The 21108-nt window shown below is 41.4% G+C and overlaps 1 protein-coding gene across 14 annotated transcripts in view; it reads left to right on the top strand.

Moving 5' to 3' along the window:
• The window catches only part of LOC134225629 (sodium channel protein para), a 499821-nt gene that overhangs the window by 159822 nt on the left and 318891 nt on the right, over positions 1 to 21108 (top strand). For all 14 annotated transcript variants that reach the window (XM_062705853.1, XM_062705850.1, XM_062705847.1 and 11 more), the window contains exons 4-6: positions 7031 to 7118; positions 7231 to 7660; positions 7738 to 7838. The gene's annotated coding sequence lies outside the window, so the exon portion shown is untranslated. The remainder of the gene's footprint in view (positions 1 to 7030; positions 7119 to 7230; positions 7661 to 7737; positions 7839 to 21108) is intronic.

The raw sequence follows: 21108 nt of genomic DNA, 5'->3' as shown, positions 1-21108 counted from the left end.
GCAAAAATCCATGTATTTTGAAATATGCATATCATGTGTCGGCACATACTTAATTGCATATAAATTCACACATGGATACTATGACCCACATGGATAGTATGTGTAAACACTCATGCAATGCATGTAGGCGCATGGAATATATGTGTCGAAACTATGGAATCCATTTCGCTACCCCCATTGCAAAAATCCATGTGTGAACTCATGAATATAATGCGGAGTTTTTTGTGAGTGTACAATCCAGCTTATCGCCCTTTTTGTAAATGGGACACACGACACCTTCCATCTACTCCTAAGGCAAAACTTCCTCCTCCAAATCTTGGTAATGACCCAGTGCAGCGCTCTAGCCAGTGCCTCACCACCGTGTTTAAACAGCTCTCTTGGTAGTTGGTCAACCCCTGGAGCTTTGTTGTTCTTCAGCCGGCCAATCTCCTCCTGGATTTCCTGGAGATCCAGAGCTGGCAAAATTATGTCCTGCGCGCGTTCTCCCAGGTCCACCACCATACCGCCATCTTCGTCTGCCACATCGCCATTTAGGTGTTCTTCGTAGTGCTGCCGCCACCTTTGTATCACCTCACGCTCGTTTGTAAGAAGGTTCTGTTTATGTGCTTTGTTACGAATTCTCCGGTGGACCACAAATAAACAATGAATTAAACCAACTACTCAGTGAACCGAATAAAAAATTCTCTTTATAAAAACTTGGCTTAAGCGCCAATCTATAATACGGATTGCCAAGCTTCTGATTATGTTGCCCGGTAACTCGTCGGCGTAGCCGTGAGTCCTAAACCGTTTCACGAAATTTATTCCGTTCACCTTAATTTTCCAAACACCAATCTCAAAATTGTAAAACTTCAACAATTTACCATGACTTCAAAATTAAAAATCCGAAACTTTATTCAAAAATTCTCACTGCATTTACAAACAATTGTTTAAGATTGGCCAATCACCAATACTTTTAACTAATTTTTCTTCATGCGCATAATTTTCTTCACCCTTGCATGCTTTGGGTACTCACGGTCACGGTACAGCTACTCCCGATCCAGACGAACTGGTGGTTGAGCTTTCCCCGTATTCCAGCCAGAACCGACCGCTTTGCGCTGCGGAATAGTATCACAACACACAAGGCGGCCGACGGGTCTTCACATTCAACTTACGTCGGTTTCTGCTCTGCAACTCGCACTTGCTGATCAGGACCAATTCAGTGTTGATGATGATCGACCACCGCCACACCACTTGGTTGAGAAAAATATTTAATTAAAACTCTTCCAGGTTTTGGAGTGATAAAAACCACAAGTTCCAACCTGTCATCGATGTGATCGTTGGTGGTGGGTGGGATAAAACAGGCGTGGTCTTGCTGCAAACTGCACGCGATCGCACTCAGCGACGGCGATGAAGAGGCCCAATTACGTCGTCCACGGTATGATGTTCACTCGTTGACAGACGTCAGCGATCTGCGATCGCACTCAGAGGCGGCGTACCGACGAACACCTTCCTGCTGGGTAGGCACTGCTACCTACAGCAATTGTCCGGCTTCAACCTTGGCTCTGCGGCTGCTTGGCTATTTTCAGCTCAGCGGATAGCTAGCTGCTAGAAGGGCTGCTGCTCCGAGTAGGTCGACGTTTGCCGGTCGACAATTTCTTTCTGACCTCGAAACACGAATAGGACTCTTCTTTTATAGGAGACAAATAAGCGTTGAACGCATACAATCCATTGTTTCGATTGCTTGGTGAGAATGTTTGAGAGTAGGTACGAATCATATATTTGAATATTTACTGCGAATGGAAGAGCGCAAAATGCGCACTGGGTCGGAAATTGAAGATGAATCGAACTTAATTCATTACAGCTTACACATATCAGGCTGTGGCACGTGGCCCTTACGTGAACGGTTTAACTTCTCATAGAACTTTCGTGTGTTATTAGCGCGATACAGTTGCTCCGTCTCTTCACGGTCTCTATCTTCCTGCTGGCGCTTTTTCCTCCGGAGTAAAACACATATTCATAACCCCACCCTCACGTTGAGATTGAACAAGAGTAACCAAAGCCGAACGTCAAAGACGAGACACAGGGTACACTGTGAAAAACGCATATTGCGAATCAATATAGGTGACAAACACAAAGTACATTGTAAAAACAACGCATGATGCGAATCCATATAGGTGACAATTTGTTGAACACTATGTCATACACATATTCATATCCCCCTCTTATTTTACCTAACGTTGAGATTGAATAAGAGTAGCCGATTATCTCGGAGAAGCTAAAAGTCAACTACGCCATAGCTCCGGTTAGCGCAGCGAGGGCTAAATACTGTGAAGGGGGCCCTGGTGCATCACAGGCTCCGTTTGCGGTTAGGTTCTTATTAGACCCCCCTAACCATTTATTCGTAGGCACGGTAAACATAAAGCCGCATCACATCGAGAATTAGAGGTCACCTGTATGGGGGACTTTTACCACTGGAACAGGCAATCCCTAATGTTATTCTTAGCCAGATAACCAGCTGCTGACACCACACGGCTATCTAGGCTGTTCGTGGAGTGAAGTTGACATTGACTTTACGTCATCTCTCAATGTGGCCGAACAGCCAAGTACACCTAAACATTGCGCGAATTCGTCAGCAGAAGGAGAGAGTTGGAAAACGAACACACGCCAACTGGAAGATGACACGGTGAAAAGGTGCTACGTTGAAGAACTGAAGAATCGTGCTGCAAATATTCCGGAATGTGGAAAAGTGGAAGACCAACGGACCACCGTTAAGAGCCGGTCTTAGACCGTCAACGATACTCATCTCTGGAAAAAGGGGTAAAGCGCTCATGTTGACCGGATAAAGCGAGCGTGGACGGACTCTCTCACCGACGAAGGAGAAAAAGCTACACGATATCTCACTATGCTTAAGTGGGGCAAAGAAAAATGCAACGATGCCTGTGGAAGACGCGAGTGGCCAGCTATTGACCAACCGAACTGTCCAGCTGCTGGTTCGAGCATTCGAATGCATTCCAAACAACTTTTGCAAGTGTCATTCAGACCGCCACCACCTTGCCTAGGGTCCAGAGTATAACACGTGTCAATACCGAAACTCTGTATTAACGAGTGTTATAACGGATGGACGAGAGTTGCTTCACGCTTCACGGGCCCGGAGAGCGGTACCGAAAGAACAGTTTCTTGCTGGGTCAGGAATCCAAGCGAGTTCCTTCCACAGTTCCAATAGGCAAGTTATAGTCAGAAGGATCTCCGACATAATTGTATACAATGCGTCATCGAACAGCCTACACTCATCCAGAGAATTCATGATTTTATCACAATCTTACATTTATTCCATGCAATGAATGTAAAAATCTGAGGCCCATACATAGATTGAATAAGCCAATTTCGCAATCCATTGCAGTCATTAAAAAAAAGAACTATGTACGTGTTTGTGTCTATCTATATTTAATCGTCCATCAAGGAATGATTCTTTTTATATTACGCCAACCTTAACTTGCTTACAAAAAACGCCAAGGACGAGAATGGAACCTAGGCACTCTACCAAGCATAGCGCTTTTCGACTGATGCGCTAACCATCTGGAATATACCAGATGAGAGAATAAGTGACCAAAGACTATCATAATCCACGTTGTATGTTATTTGAATGTGAGAACTATCAGATAATCTCAAGTAGAAGGGTAACAGGGTTATCAATGGGTAATACAAGTGGTATAGAATAAATAATAGGGAAACGATTAATATTCCCGACTGGATATTGACTTTGGCGAATCACTCTAACCAACTCCGATGAATCTATACCGCCTGGTCAAAAGACAATTAGTCTAATGTTTGTTTGTTTCGTTGTATGATACTTAGTCGGAAAGACATTACCTCGATTAGACATTTGTTCATTCGGCCATTTAGGCAAAATTAAGTTTTCGGCCATCCATTAACGTATTATGGGTTAGAAGTAAATTGTATTCTGAACCATAATTAAGCGAGTGAATGAGTGAAAGAAAGAGTATCCATGAAAGAAATTCTTATTTCTTTCATGGTAACTCTTTCTCGGGACTCGGGACATTGCGTTGGTTGACATTCAGCTCAGTGACATTTGGTCAAATGCCCAGACGACCAAATGTCTATTCGACTAGACGTCCTTCACACGAAATGTCATTTGACCAAATGTCACTGAGCTGAATGTCAACCAACGCAATGTCCCGAAGCCGACTACGATGAAGCAATGACAACAAAACATTGATATCATTGGTTTTTGAGCTTGTGTCAAAAAAAATAGAATAGAGGGTATTTGGCCATCGATACCTAATATTTTGCTATTTCTGTAGGTTTTCAATTCGAGCGAGGTCTTCAGAAGTTTCCGTTTGCTCAGGCAAAAATCCTCATAAACTTCCGTATTTGTTCCTTTCGCTACTGATTCCGTGTATCTTGTGAATTATTTTACAAAATTTAACCAAAACTCTATTGACTTACCGTCGTGCGGGGCTTCTTTTGACTAATCATTTTGACATTTTGAAACAAGAATAACAACGTGAATTGCTATCAAATTGCCATTATCACCATTCGGGTGGCTTGTTGATAGCTAGATGGAAACTTTCTGTTTCAAATTTGGTATTTTTTTTCGTTTCCTTTTTTTATAAATTCAAAAATCCAAAGTAGCCCCCGGAGTCAAATGAAGCCCCGCACGACGGTATTAACTATTTTACTAAATTATCTTATTATGCTGAAATTCACTTTCTGTTCGACCATTCGACATTTTCGACTTAATATCATTCGATTAAATGTCCATTCGATCAAATATCCATTCGATCAAATGTCCTTTCGATCAAATTTGCTTTCGACTAAACGTCATTCAACGAACTGCCGCATAGCTCAATATCAATAGAAAATTCCATTGAAGACTCAAAAGTTAGTCCGTGGTTTCCCAAAAAAATCCTGCTTTCATATAGATTAAATATTGATGTTTCCTGTGGTACACATACCACAGATTAGGGTCTACAATAGTCTTCCGAGCAAAGGCGTAGGATCGCCAATCCGGAGATGGTGAGTTCGATTCTCGTTCCGGTCTAGGATGTTTTCGGGTTGGAAACTTTCTCGACACCCTGGGCATAGTGTACTTGCCACACAAGATACATACTCATGCAATGGCGGGCATAGGAAGCTTTCAATTAATAACTGAGGAAATGCTAATAGAATACTAAGTTGAAAAGCCGGCCAAGTTCCAGTTGGAATGTAGCGCCATTGAAGAAGATGTACAGGAAAATTTCAAAATTGGGATTTTTGTTTTTAATGCCAAATGTCTTAGAAATGCATGAAACGCCGAGCACCACAAGAACAAATTTTTTGGAAGACATTTGGCATAAAAAAACTTGCTTAACTTTTCAAAACGACCTAAGTAACATTTTTTCATGAATTAATTTGAATAGCGCAACAACAACAGAATCAACAGAAAACATAAAAGCTTTCGATTGCAGTACTGAGTCCCAAAAAATTTCGAAATCCCAAAAAGTCATTTTTATTTTTTTCTTCAAAAAAATTTTTCGAGGTAAAATGCCAGAATTTTAGACGAATTTCAGGAGGATTCCTCGGATTCCAGGCATAATCCTTTATGGATTTCATATGGAATTTTCCACGGATTCGAAACGGAATCTCCCACGGATGGACCAAACGTAATTCTCCACGGATTCAAAACGGAATCGTTGACGAATTTTTGACTAAATTGTTGAGGGACTGCAAACGGAATCATTGACGGATACCAAAGGCAAAAATTCCAAACAAAGCGCTTCACGGATTCCAGGCGGAATCTTTCACAAATTCCAGACGGGATTCTTCATGGACTTCAGACGAAATCGTTGAAAGATTTCTTCACTGATTTTGCATAGGAATGGCTAGGCGATTGCAGTCAAAATGCTTCACAGATTCGAAACGGAATGCTCCATGGGTTCCACGCTGAGTCCTCCACGGATTTCAAATCCGAGACGGAATCTTTCATGAATTCCAGACAAATCCTTCATAGATCCCTGAAGAGATCCTTCACGGATTTCGAAAAGAATCGTTGGTCTATTGCGGAATTCTCCACGAAATCCTGCATAGATTCCAATCGGAATTCTTCAAAATTTCCAAACGGAATCCTTCACGGATTTCAGGCGAAAATTTTTACAAATTCTAAACGGATTCCTCCACGGATTTCAAACTGAATTCTCCGTGGATTCCAGACATAATCTTCTACGGATTCCAGACAGAATGCTCCACAGATACCTTACGGAATCTTCCACGGAATTCTCCACGGATTACATACGGAATAGTTGATGAAATCCTTGAAGGATTCCAGACGGAATCAATCCCTATTGGATTCAAAATAGTATTCTACACGGATCCCAGATGGAATACACAGATTCTAGACGGACTCGTTGACGGATTCCAGACGAAATACGTCACGGATTCCAATCGAAATGCTTCACAGATTTAGGACGCATTCATTTACAGATTTCAGCCGAAGTCCTTTACGGACTCCAGAAGGAATCGTTCACGACTACGTACGAAATTGTTTACGGTTTCAAAATAAAATCCTTCACGGATTCCTGAAGAAATCTTACACATCCTGACTAATTGAAGACGGACTCTTATATATATTATATTCAATTAACAGAGTTCATAATCGGTATTGTTTACGAATTCCAGTTGATGTCTATCACAGATTCTAAATAGACTATACTTCAGATTCGGATTCTGATAAAAAAGAAGTACTTCTTTCTCTTCTTTTTTTTTTGGTTGACATCACATCCCCCACAGGGACTTTACCGCCATAGGTTGGTACCTATTCTTGAAGCCCTTCCACAGTTAGTGAAGAGGATTCTTAAGATTCGAAAATAAAAGCTATTCGCGCAGGTAGCGCTTAGTAGAAGTAAAAGAATATTTCCATGGTTTTGCTAGCTGATGACGATAGTTTTTGCTCTTCTAACTTACAGTTTTTCTATAATATGTAACTTCTATAACCACATGTTCAAGCACCTGCTGATTCGTTTCATTTTCCGTTCTCTTCCCTCTACATTTTCAGACCATCGTTGACGTTGACCACAAGATGAGTGGAATCCGTCGCGGGGCAGAATCTCTTCTCAAGTTAATACCGCTGTAGAATTGTTATCGTAATTATTAGTAACGAGTGTCTCTTTGATTTTGGTTTTGCACCGTTTGATCATTTAATCCATTAAATTGCGTTTTGCCTAGCCATAATAGATTTGATTATTTTCCCACTAGTTTGTGATGAATACAGTTTGATCATGGTTCGCAAAAAAGAAGAACGATAGATTTTTGATTTTCCGGTGTGCATTTGTACATAGTTTAGTAACGACATTTACATCGCAGATTCAGAAAAAAAAGCTGTGAAGCAGTGAAAGCTAGTGAGTGAGTGCTAGAAGATCGTGACCGAAGTTGAGGAAAGTTAAGTCACACAGATAGTAGCAATAAAGGACAGCAGTGTAAACATCCCCGTCCTGCACGAGTTCGCGAGTGCAACGTGCCGCAGCCCCTCCCACGTTCGATGTTCGATTCCGAATCCGGCTTGGATATCTAACACGGGCGGTCATGAGAAATTTTGCTTTAGAACGGATCGTGTTGAGCTTCAGCTGCGACAGTGTTGCCGCCGCGACAGAACTCGCTGCGTCTGTGAACTTTGTTTGCGTCACAGGTAATTTTTACGGAACTGCGTACTGGTTGGCGCGATTTCTGTTCTAAAGTTGGCGTTCGATTTTGTTTCTTCGACAGGACGGCCCACCGTCCAAACTAGTTCCTGGGGCCCGAGTCAATACCAGGCCGCACCTAGTGCGTGCCCACATCGTGCCCCCTTAATACATCATTGTTAGCAGGTAACAGTACTTGTTTGATATTGTGATTGTATTGTTTTTTTGTAGACTTGATTGGTGTAGTTTGATGCATGATACTAACGTCAATTTTGTGTAATTTTAATCGAACAAATCGAGTACCATACTTCATATTTAAATAATTATTTTCACGGCGTCGTAAGTAGAAGAATTTTAACAACTGGTTGAAGAACATTTGCTTATGAGCACTGAGCATTTTGGTAAGGTACGCCAGTGATTTCTTATTCGAAACTAATAGTCGTGATTTTTGCGGGTCGCTAATATTTTGAATTAAAAAAAAAATGATTTCGTCTCTAGAGACAATTTTATGTTACTTAGGTAAGGAAGATAAGACCCCAAATAGCCTAATTACTAAAGCCATGGCATAACCAATCATGAGTGTAATAATATCCCAGACGTCTCGAATAGGTGCTCACTGATCCTATACAGAAAAAATGTGTAGTAAACAAGTCGTATCTGTTTAAATAGTGCTATTGTTATCACCTAGGTATAATTTGGAAATCTGGAAAAATATAAATATTTGATCCCTATAATCCAATTTAAAATTTAATTAAATTACGACAAAGAAAAAAAGACAACGAAGCCATACCCATTAAAGGTGAGAGTTGAGGTCGAAACAAGAATATTTTTCATGCTCCGATTTCAAACTAAGTACGATTCCCATGAATTCATTTCTACAATAGCCAAGTAAACGAACCCATCAAGCATTACACGTACAAAACGCCTTACTGTTGAGGTTGGAATACGTATAGAGAGCCTTTTGGGAAATTGTTTGAAACGACCATTAAACATTTTTATGGAATTTCTATTTGAAAAACATTTTATAACAGATATTGATTTGAAAAATGTATTGAACCCACGACCTCAGTACGCTGGACTGGTGCTTTACTAACTAGGGCACAAAGGACCTCCTCCATTTTTATTGAAATTTTTTTGAGATCTAGTTGGTAAACTCTTTGTCTTTTTATTGGAAAATTTGTTGAAGTTTTCTTGGGATTTTTTTTAAATTTCTTTCTTTGAAATCCCATGGATTTTTTTTTGTATATCACTTGGGAAATATTATGAAAAATTCTCGGATAATTCTTCGAAATTTCCATTAAAAATTCTTTATGGTTTTCACGGAAATTCTTAGAACCATTTCTGGAAATTTATTTGAATATCTTCATGAGATTCTCCTTAGTTTCTCAAAATTCTTTGCATGTTCACGAAAAATATCTTATGATTATTTCCGGTAAAAGGGGCCAACATAGAATCACGAAATAAATTAGTCTTCCGACACCTCAAACTTCTCAGAATCTCATTAGTAATCTAGAAAACGTCATGGTTTCTTTGTAGATAGAACTGTCCACGCGATTGCCTTGGAACAGGATCCGGAACCCCGGAATTTCCGGTACAAGAAGTCAACATGGAATTACGAAATAAATCAATCTTCCGTCTCCTCAAACTGCTCAGAATCTCATAAATAATTAAGAAAACGCCATGGTTTCTTTGTAGGGTAGAACTGGCCACACAATGGCCACGGAACAGGCTCCGGAACCTTGGAATTTCGTGTACAGAAGGTCAACATAGACCTACGAAATAAATAAATCACATCTCAAACTTCTCAGTATCTCATGGGCTTCACCCCACAACCCCCAATGCTAGTACCTCGAACGTCATTAGCCCGAAGGCCACTACCCCGAATGGGACAGTACCCCGAAAACCATCACCCCGAATGGGACACTACCCCGAAATCCATTACCCCGAAAGGCAATTACCCCGAAAACGTTTCGAATCTGTAGTATTCTATTATTATGTTTAACACCAACAGATATCGATGAATCGCAAAATGACAATTTTTCATTGTTTTTTCTTCTAATTAACTTTAACTGTCATTCCTGTAATACTGACCTGGAAAAGTACTATTCTACGAAACGGAATAAGAGAGCCTTTTTCTTCAATAAAACGCGTTTTCCCGGTATAAGGCGAACAGAGGAGATGATGCCTTCTTTAAATGGACGAGTTTGCCCGGTATAAGGCAGACAGCGGAGATGACACCTTCTTTAAATGGACGCGTTTGCTCGGTAAAATGCACGTAGAGGAAATAATGCATTCTGTAAATGAACGCGATTGCCCGATATAAGGCAGAGAGAGGAGATGATACCTTCTTTAAATGAACATGCTTATACCGGGATAAGGCACACAGAGGAAATAATGCCTTTTTAAAAGTAACGCGTCTGCCCGAAAGAAGGCGAACAGAGATGATGCCTTCTTTAGGTCAACACAACTTCCCGAAGACAAACAAGATCTCCCTCTCTCTCTCTCATTCACACACCCCCAGACTCACTCACTTCCTCTACCTCACTAATTATTACTTACTCACTCACTCTTATTCATTCACTCACTTTTACTCACTCAACCACACTTACTCAGTCATCCACTTTTACTCACTCATTTGCTCTCAATCATTCGCTCTCTCTTTCTCGCTCAATCTTACTCACTCACTCACTTTTACTCATGCATCCCCTGCTACACACTTACTCACTTTTTTATTACTATTAGGCCGAGACAAATATTTAATTCACATTTTGCCCTCCTGGTTTCCGAAAGGTCAAGGAGGGGGGGGGGATAAAAAAACTCCTCGGATTTGTTAAAGAATGTTTTGAAAATCCTCAAAATTATCCGAATTTTATTTTGTTGTCCTCTCAAAATATTATTTTTTGGCAAAAAATCTGAGGGGGGGAGAGACAAAATAGTTTTTAAATATTTGTATCGGCCTTATTATTCGTTTATTTACTAGGGCTCATGCGTTTTCTGAAAACTTTGCGGAGCCAAATACAATTTTAATAATGCAAAGTGATTAATTTAACATTCAGTTGAAAACATCTTGTCAATCATTTTGTGGTTTTTCGAGAGCTCTTCTCGGCGGTGAGCTCGGTGGATCTAGATGAAGCTAATTGTGCCCGACGCTGGCTCGCCTCTAGTTTCCGTGTTTCTTTCTTCATAACTACCTTGAAGTCGTTGACCAACTGCGAACAGTTTGCAATCCCGAACATCCTTTCAATATACTTGTCGCCAATATCCGGTCTTTGCTTCTCGTTTACTTCCTGCATCTGACTTTCATCTTATTCTTCTTCTTCTTCTTGATGGTCTTCAATCAAGGATGTTATCGATCATTTAGTAATCTGCCTTCGATCATTTAGTAGTTTTTCAATAACTCCTTCCAGAGGCTAAATTTTAAAATGTGTTGTATGATGGACTTCTATTGCAAAGGTTTATCTACAGTTATTCCTAACAGTTCGTTGTTTGAATTTCACTAATAACGGAGCTATAGCGCTAGTAGCAGTAACTTAGACTAAATGATTGAATATTTTGTTATCATTTAGTATAAGTATAGCAACTAGCAACGTAACTCCTTTAATAGTGGAATTCGAACATCGACCTGTTTAGGAGAGTTATAGAAAATCCTTCGCACTAGAAGTCCACCATACAACACATTTTGAAATTTAGCCTCTGGAATGAGTTATCGACAAACTACTAAATGATCGAACGAAGATTACTAAATGATCGATAACATCCTTGTCTCCAATAGTTACTTCCTTTAGTTCAGCGGTTCTCAACCTGGGGTACATGTACCCCTGGGGGTACCTTTGCTGGCCCTAGGGGATACCTCGGACACAAATGCGTAGTGGCGGACAATTCCAATCAAAACTCATTGATATAGTTTTGATAATTGTGTATTTTTATTTCAAAAATGTATATTGTACATAATATGCAATGCGATCAATAAATCCCAATTGAATTCTGCCTTCCACATCCAGCACAATGTATGTATAAAGGGCTGCGGAACAAAATATCGAATGAGCAAAACGTCGAATGGACAAAATGATTTTTTTTTCACTAATGCTCGGTTGCTTCGTTGCAAGAGGTTTAGAAGCATCCTTCTACGCATCTCGGAAACCTTCTTCCAAGTAGCTTGAAGGCCTTCTTACAAGAGGCTCGGAAGCCTCCTGGGCACTTCAGAAGCCTCCTTTCAAGTGATTAGGTTGCCTCAAGTGAATAGGTTGAAGAGGCTTGTAAGCCTTCTTTTAAGAGGCTCGGAAGCCTCGTTTTAAGAGGCATGGAAACCTCCTTTCAAGAGATGCGGTAGCTTTCTTTCAAGAGGCTCGAAAGCCTTTTTCAAGAGGTTCAGAATCCTCCTTTCAAGTGGCTGAAAAGCCTCTTTCCAAGAAGCTCCGAAGCCTATTTTCAAGACGATAGGAAGCCTCCTTTCAAGAGGCTCAAAAATCTCTTTTAAGAGGCCCAAAAGCCTCCTTTCAAGAAGCTCAAAAGACTTCTTTTCTAGAGGCTCGAAAGCATCCTTTTCTAGAGGCTCAAATGCCTCCTTTCAATATCTTTTCAAGAGGCTCGGAAGCCTCCTTCCAATATCTTTTCAAGAGGTTCGGAATCCTCTTTTGAAGAGGCTCAGAAGCCTACTTTCAAGAGGCTCAGAAGTCTTCTTTCAAGAGGCTCAAAAGCATCCTTTCAAGAGGCTCAAAAGCCTCCTTCTAAGAGGCTCGGAAGCGTCCTTTCAAGAGGCTCGGAAGCCTCCTTTCAAGAGGCTCAAAAATCCCTTTCAAGAGACTCAAAACGTCTAAGAGGCTCTAAAGTGTCCTTTCAAGAGGCTCGGAAGCCTTCTTTCAAGAGGCTCGGAAGCCTTACAAGAGGCTCGGAAGCCTCCTTTCAAGAGGCTCAAAATCCTCCTTTTCTAGAGGCTCAAAATCCTCCTTTTAAGAGGCTCGGAAGCTTCCTTTCAATATCCTTTCAAGAGGACCAGAAGCCTCCTTTTAAGAGGCTCAGAAGTATCCTTTCGATAGACTCAAAAGCTTCCTTCCAGACTTATAAGCCTTCTTTCAAGAGGCTCCTATCAAGAGGCTCGGAAGGCTCCTTTCAACATCCTTTAAAGAGGCTGGGAAGCCTTCTTTCAAGAGGCTCGGAAGCCTCTTTTCAAGATGTTTGGGGGTCTCCTTTCAAGATCCTTTCAAGAGGCTCAAAAACCTTCTTCCAGGCTCAGAAGCCTCCTTTCAATAGGCTCAAAAGCCTCCTTCCAAGAGGCTTGGAAGGCTCCTTTCAAGAGGGTAGGAAGCCACATTTCAGGAGACTTAAAAGCATCCTTTCAAGAGGCTCAAAAGCCTCCTTCGAAGAGGCTCGGAAGCGTCCTTTCATGAGGCTCAGAAGCCTCCTCCTTTCAAGAGGCTCAGAAGGCTTCTTTCGAGAGGCTCGGAAGCCTTCTTTCAAGAGGCTCGCAAGCCCCCATTCAAGAGGCTCAGAATCCTTCTTTCAAAAGGCTTGGAAGCGTCGTTTTAAGCTGCAAAGAGAGCCTCCTTTTTAGTGGCTCAAAAACCGCCTTCAAGAAGCTCGGAAGCCTCTCTAAAAGATGCTCAGAAGCCTCTAATGAAGAGGCGCGGAAGAATACTTCAAAGGGATACAAAAGCTCAAAGGAGCTTCCCTTCAAAGGGCTCGGTACTATTCTTTCAAAATAATTGGAAGCCTAATTTCGAGAGGGGGTACCTCAATTAATGCAAAAGTTCCAAGGGGTACCTCTCAAGAAAAAGGTTGAGAACCGCTGCTCTAGTTCAATGATTCCGTTACTTTCGCTTCTTTTACAATTTCCGACGTTTTCCCTGGTGGAATGATGAATCCGTGTTGTGGGTTCCGATCTTTCCTCGAAGCGCAAGTATTTTTACGATGTCCTGTACTGCCGCTAACCGCAAGTCGAGCACATCTGTATATGGACGCCATATACAGATGTGCTCGACTTGCGGTTAGCGGCAGTGTAGCTTGACATAGAAAGCACGTGTTCCTCAAACCGTCATGAAAAACTTTTACTTTTCGGAAGTTGACTTCAATTAACGGAGGAATTTCCTTCTCAATTTCCATGTACACACCCCTAACACCAGTGTAGACATGGTCCAAATCCAGGTTAGGAGGAAACTTTTCACGAATTGTACGTTGAATTTTTAAGAACTGATTGAGAACCACTGTCAGTTCGTTGTCTGTTATCTCCGGTGGCAGATTAAATACCCGAACGTAACGAGAATTGCGGCCCGCTTCCATCACGCACACATCCACAGCTTTCCCATTAGCGTATCTAAACTTCCCTGATTCCGCATTTCTTCGAAGCGATTCTATCATAACTGCCTCGGAAATAAATGCTTCTATTTTCCGTCAGTTTGTATACTGCTTCCACATCCGATACATGACAGTCCAAACACTTCACGAATTCAGCAATCTCTAGCCACGACGGCCGAGGTGAATCGATTGTGAAACGGAATTCGACTGTTTCAATACCTCACTCATGACGATACGTTTGTTTTTGCTCATGAAAAGCAGAAAAGAAAATAACCTGACGATCCGCACTGGTGCAGAACAAAGCTATCGGCAAACGATTGAAACGCAAAACTAATAAATCCGGCAGAGCACATCTGTAGTCGCATGCGTCGTGTACGACAGATGCTGAGCAACTGACTTACTCACTTTTACTAACTCACTTACTCTAATTCACTCCTTCCTCTTACTCACTCACTCATTCTTACTTACCACTTTTACTAACTCACTCACTCTTGCTCGCTGGCTTACTCCTACGCTGATTCATACCACTAACTCACTCTTACTCACTCATTCTATCTTACTTATTCACTCAATTTTACTCATGCACTCAATTTTACTCACTGGCTCACTCACTCACTCTTACTCACTCACTCACTTTTACTCACTTACTCACTCTTATTCACTCACTCACTCACTTCACTCACTTTTACTCACTCATACATTCTCTATTACTCATTCACTTACTCTTACTCATTAACTCTTACTCACTCACTCTTACTCGCTCACTCTTACTCACTCATTCACCCACTCGTCGATTCTGAGATTTAGACCACGCTTCATCTAGAATCCCTTGCTTTTACTACAACGACCAAGGAACAACTTCAACCTTGTTGCCCTTGTAGCCATGCTGACGTGGACCGCAATTGCCTCCAACTCTCTGCAATGTGCATGAGAACGTGCTGCATAATCTCCACCTACCCTTCAGGACTCTTGGAGGGTGCCATACGAAGTGAAACGGGATAGTACGGTGTGTGAATATTTAGTTCTATACTGCATTGAAACAGTTCCAGTTCCAATATTGTTTATTCATATGAATAAACTTTTTCATTGAAATGAAGTATTATTTATTTTCTTAAATTATGATTTTATGATTTTGAATTTTCTGTTATGAAATGAAGTATGAACTTCAAATAATGATTAATTCGGGGTACTGGCTCATTCGGGGCAGTGTCCCATCAGGGGCAATGGCATTCGGGGTAGTGACTCATTCGTGGTTGTGACGTTCGGGGTAGTGGCCTTCGGGGTAATGGAATTATGGGTAGTGTAGTAAGTCATCTCATGAGTAATCCAGCAAAAAGGCCAAATAGAACAATTAAATGAATAAGACTTTCGTAAATCTAACTCAATTCAAAGTCTTGAAAATCTTTTTATAATTATATTATCTATTTCAAATCTGTGACGATTACAGAATACTACTTTTTCTTGCATGTAGAACATACACAATGCTTTCTCACTTCACTGCAATTGAGACATACTACTGCATTAAAACTGCAGCGCATTGTGTTACCCCATAAAATTCGTTTCGAACATTTCACACATCGTCAACTTTTAGGCAAATTTTCACAGTTTTTTTGTCTTTATTAGCGAGACTTTCAGCTCAAGGTTGGCTCGTCTCGTATTCACAGGTTTTTAGTACCTTCTCCTCTGAGACTTCCAACTTTTGGCAGTTTTCGGCCGGTCCACTTTCGATTCTACGAACTTCCCGGTACGTTGTCGATTCGTATTTGGATTAGTCGACCAAATTAACCCGTTTTCACCCATAAATGAGTAACTCAATCTATTATTAATATAAATCAAACGATACCACACGTTTTTTGTTTTAATCAACATTATCCGAGCGATGATGAGATGTCGAGATGAATCGTCATCTCATAAACTTTCGCTCGAACTTTCAATGTCGGAAATATAGTAGGGGAAGGTGGTCGGTTATCGGCACCCCGTCGTAACTTTTGACAGAAAACAGATATTATTTTGTTTTTGTTCATTTGCCAAGTGTTATAAATTGGAGTAAAACAATCGGATAGGTATGTGCATTACGTATTTACAAAGCAAATCTACTCTATTTTGTGATTTAATATTGAATGCCACCGTAGTGGTCGCAGTTAAACTATCATTTTCACTTTTCTAAAAGTTTACTAATTTAGGTTGTAGGCAACTGGGTGGAAACGGTGTAATATCAAGGCAAATCATCAGTTTATTGCATAATTTTAGGTTCTAAGCCATGTTGTAACAATACAATTGCAATTGGTCTTCTTCCTCACCTTTTTCATTGATTTCTGATCAGGAACACATATTTACGATCAACAGTTAGAAAAAAAATTACGCTGGTGGAGCGTAACTTTAGTAAGAGAATTTGAGTCTCTTTACCTCGCTCATCTCTGCGGAGCTTTTCGATCGTGAACAATATGGGAGGTAACAGGCAACAGGATGCAAACGAGGATAGCATTACTAAAGGAGTTTTAGTAATGAAATTATTTTTTTGAGCATATTGCAGGGCTATCAAAGCCTGTTACGAGGCAATAGAATAACCAGTTCTATCCTGCAAGAAAAGTTTGACCTTTTGTAAATTATTTATGAGATTCTGAAGAGTTAAAGGTGTCGAAAGAATATTTTGTCGTAGTTCCATTATAGTCATTTTATTAGTCATGTCTGTTAGTCATTTGTTATCTTTCTATTAACCTAAAATGTTAGAATACTGATTTATTTTGTAGTTCCATGTTCGCATTTTTTACCAGAAATTTTGGGTCTCCGGAACCTGTTCCACGGCCATCGCGTGACCAGTTCTACCCTACAAAAAAAATTATAGCGTTTTCTAAATTACTCATGAGGTTCTGAGAAGTTTGAAGTGTCGAAAGACTGATTTATTTTATGTTTCAATGTTGGCCTTTGGTACCAGAAACTCCGGGCTTCCGGAGCCTGTTTCTAGTCACATGGCCAGTTTTACCCTACAAAGGAACTACGGGGCGCTTTCTGAGTCACTCATGCGATTCTGAGAAGTTTGAAATGTCGGAAGACTGATTTATTTCGTGATTCTATGTTGGCCTTTTGTACCTGGAATTCTGGGTTTTAGGAACCTGCCCGTTAGTCAATCGGAGGCCTTTTTTTACAAGGGAGAATGCATTTACACACTAACCCAGCACACGTGCATTGTAGTTGTCAAACTACCACACGGAAGTGTACTGGAGTATCGGACTCGACCGTACCGGTAATACCGACTAAACTCCCTTGGGCTCCACCATCGTTTCCCCCAGGAACTACCTCCCAGTACTACTTCTGGGGGAGGCCTATTTATGTCTATTTGGCTATTGTTGTCATTCATTCATATTAATCGTCAAATATTCATGATCAGGGTTCATAATGCTCACTCAATTTCAGGAGCACAGGATGCTCTCTTATGAAAACTTCCGGCGGGAAATCAATTTTCGGGAAAAAAAAAAACAGTCTGGATAGTGATAACCATTTTTCGCTCACTTTGATTGCCGTGGGAAATTGGTTTACTCGTTTTCTTTCATATCCGTGCATTTTCGGTACCTTCAGCAATGCAAACGGTAGTAGTCTTTGTGGAACAAATAACCTGGTACCTACATGCAGACAACGTGGTGGTGTGGCTAGAGTGAGCGCAACCTAAAGGCTATTATTGTTGATATGCTGGGTTCGAGTCCCACCTAGACCATACCATTTTTATAATTGTTCTACGATAATAAGCAGGACAGAAAGTGTGGAAAAGCGGGCATCGAGCAGCTACCTTATCGACGGTAAATTCTTCTCCGTCATCACGAACGTACGCCACTTACCGCAGTTAGCACTTACGCACTTACCGCAGAATATTGAATCCGACCACTACCTCGTTGCAGTATATATGCGCCTAATACTTTCGACGGTGAACAACACACGTCGGAGTCGTCCGCCGCGGCTAACCACTGGGCGGCTACAAGACGGTAGACTAGTTTAAAACTATGCGTAGCAGCTGGAAGTGGCACTATCAACAGAAGAGCACCTAGGCACTGCGTCTCTTGAAGATGTCTGGAGAGATATTCGACCCACCATTGGAAGCACCGCAACCGCTGCACTAAGCACGGTGCCCCAGAAACATAGAAATTACTGGTATGACGGCGAATGGATGCAGGATGGGCGAGATTGCTGCAACACCGCACAAGGGCGAACGAGACAAGATACAAACGGGCGCGAAATAGACAAAACTCGATTTTTTGGAGGAAAAAGCGCCAGCAGGAAGATCGAATACTGTGAAGAGATGGAGAAACTGTACCACGCTAATAACGCCCAAAAGATCTATGAGAAGTAAAACCGTTCACATAAGAGCCACTTGCCACAGCCTGATATGTGTAAGGACATAACCGGGATCCTTCTTACAAACGAGCATCAGGTGATCCATAGGTGGCGGCAGCACTACGAAGAGCACCTGAATGGCGATGTGGCAGACAACGGTGGCGGTAACGAACCTGGGAGCGCGCGTACAGGACATACGCTCCGGATCTCCAGGAAATCAAGGAGGAGATCGGCCGGCTGAAAAACAACAAAGCCCCTGGAGTTAATTATCTACATGGAGAACTGTTTGAACACGGTGGTGAGGCACTGGCTAGAGCGCTGCACTGGGTGATTACCAAGGTTTGGGAGGATGAGGTTCTGCCGCAGGAGTGGATGGAAGGTGTCGTGTGTCCCATCTACAAAAAGGACGATAAGCTGGATTGTAGCAACTACCGCGCAATCACATTGCTGAACGCCGTCTACAAGGTATTCTACAAGGTACAAGGTCTACAAGGTACAAGGTACAAATTTTATGCCGCCGACTAACACCGATTGCAACAGAGTTCGTGGGGAAGTACCAGGCGGGATTTATGGGTGAACGCTCTACCACAGACCAGGTGCTCACCATACGTCAGGTATTGCAGAAATCCCACGAATACAACGTGCCCACACATCATTATCGACTTCAAAGCTGCATATGATACAATCTATCCGCTAATGCACGTAAACGGATTTCCGGATAAACTTATACGGTTGATGAAATCGACGACAGCCCTTACTTTGCACCGTTCAATGTGCAAAAACGATCCATAAAAGAATGAAAAACGATCCGTAACTAACAACTGAATGTTCCATAAAACGATACCTTAAATCCATAAAATAGTTCGGGAGATTCCATAAAAAATAATGGAACATTCAGAGGTTATTTATGGATCGATTTTCGTTTTTTTAAGGATCCGTCTTTATTGTTTATATGCAAAAGTATGTTTTGCCCAAATCGACGATGAATCGGGTGATGTGCGTAGTTAGAGTTTCAGGGGCATTCTCGAGTCCCTTCGAGGGCAAAGGGCTACGGCAAGTGGATGGTCTTTCGTGTCTGCTATTCAACATCGCTTTGGAAGGGGTAATACGAAGGTCAGGGATCAACACGAGTGATACGATTCTCACGAAGTCCGTCCAGTTATTTGGTTTTGCCGACGACATTGATATTATGGCACGTAACTTTGAGAGGATGGAGGAAGCCTACATCAGACTGAAAAGTGAAGCTAATCGGATTGGACTAGTCATCAACACGTCGACGACGAAGTACATGATAGGAAGAAGCTCAAGAGAGGCCAATGTAAGCCACCCACCACGAGTTTGAATCGGTGGTGACAAAATCGAGGTGGTAGAAGAATTCGTGTACTTGGGCTCACTGGTGACCTCCGATAACGATACCAGCAGAGACGTATGGCGGACAGTACGTGGAGGAGGCGAATGAACTACGAGTTGCATCAGCTGGTGGGGTAACCATCCATCGTTCACACCACGAAAATCGGAAGACTGCGGTGGGCCAGAATGTCAGCCAGTAATACGACAACGATTAGACGGGAACAAGAAGACGAGGTGCACAGCGAGCAAGGTGGACCGATCAGGTGGAGAACGTTTTGCGGACCCTCGGCAGACTGTGTGGTTGGCGACGTACAGCAATCAATAGCTGTTGCTTTTTAAGTCGTCAAAGAGTTCCTTGGAGTATATTTCTTGAGGTCTACTCGCGTAACTAATGGGCTGTTTTCTCTTTATAAAAATGGTTTATGCCCTATTTGAATCAAAGTGTTAAATTGGATAATCCTTCAGCAAATGTTTCGTTCCAAGTTATTCAATATTTTTTTGGATCACATAACTTAAGGTCTACCCGTATAACCAAAAGTATATATCAACTTTTTTAAATGGTTGATGCGCTTGTAATCCATGTGGAAAAATGGACATTCTTTCAACAATTGTTGCAGCTCAGTTCAACCAAGAATTCCCTGAGAGCTGTAAGCTTTTTCTAATCGCTTATACTTAGCCCAAATCTGTGCTGAAATTTAAGTCGATTGTTCAGCATAAGTGAGCAACTGATCTACACGCATTTTGACGGATCAAAATTACTCTTCGAAAATTTGAACATCCATCTGTTAGTTACACTCACTGAATGCATTTTGTGCAATTGTTAAAAATGGTAAAAATTATAAAAGAGCAGATTGTTTGCCAAAAGTGTAGGACATCTCTGATTCGATATACCCAAAAATGGCCGTTTCAGGTCATCTAATAATTTTCTGGACTACACAATTGAGCGGTTATTAGATCTTTTTAGAGATAGTTCATGCTGTTTGTGATCCATAGAAACAAATTGGATGCGTATTGGACCAGAAATCAAATCCTATTTGATTTAAATGATCAATAAGAGTGTGTTCGATTTCCAAAAAGAGCAAATAGATCTGTCGTTACGCCTGTAGTCCAATTCTTGGAATTCGTGGATGGCCTGGTATGGAACACGTATTCGTATCCAGTTTTGTTCAAATGATTACTAAGAGCATGTTTAGATTCTAAAAGTAATCTACAATGTCCTGTAAAACTGGGAATATGTACATTATGAGGTAGATTTTGATTTAAGTATTTATATTGTCTCCCTAGTAGCACAGTTCAGACTAATTTTGTTGCCTTCACTGTGACTCGATTTGGTCACATATGAGTCAAAGAAACTTGTGTATGACAAGTGTGCTCCTCGGGCTGGCAGCTACACACATTCTTCATCAGCAAATGCACTGATCCGCGTTATGCCAGCTGGTCGTCAAACTCACCGACCGCATTGCGTACTACACACATGTAGAAGCGTTGG

Source organism: Armigeres subalbatus, chromosome 3 (genome assembly GCF_024139115.2).
Source record: "Armigeres subalbatus isolate Guangzhou_Male chromosome 3, GZ_Asu_2, whole genome shotgun sequence".
NCBI classification, from domain to species: Eukaryota; Metazoa; Arthropoda; class Insecta; order Diptera; family Culicidae; genus Armigeres; species Armigeres subalbatus.
Note: the sequence above shows the minus strand (reverse complement) of the source record. Positions and strands in the feature narration are given on the sequence as shown.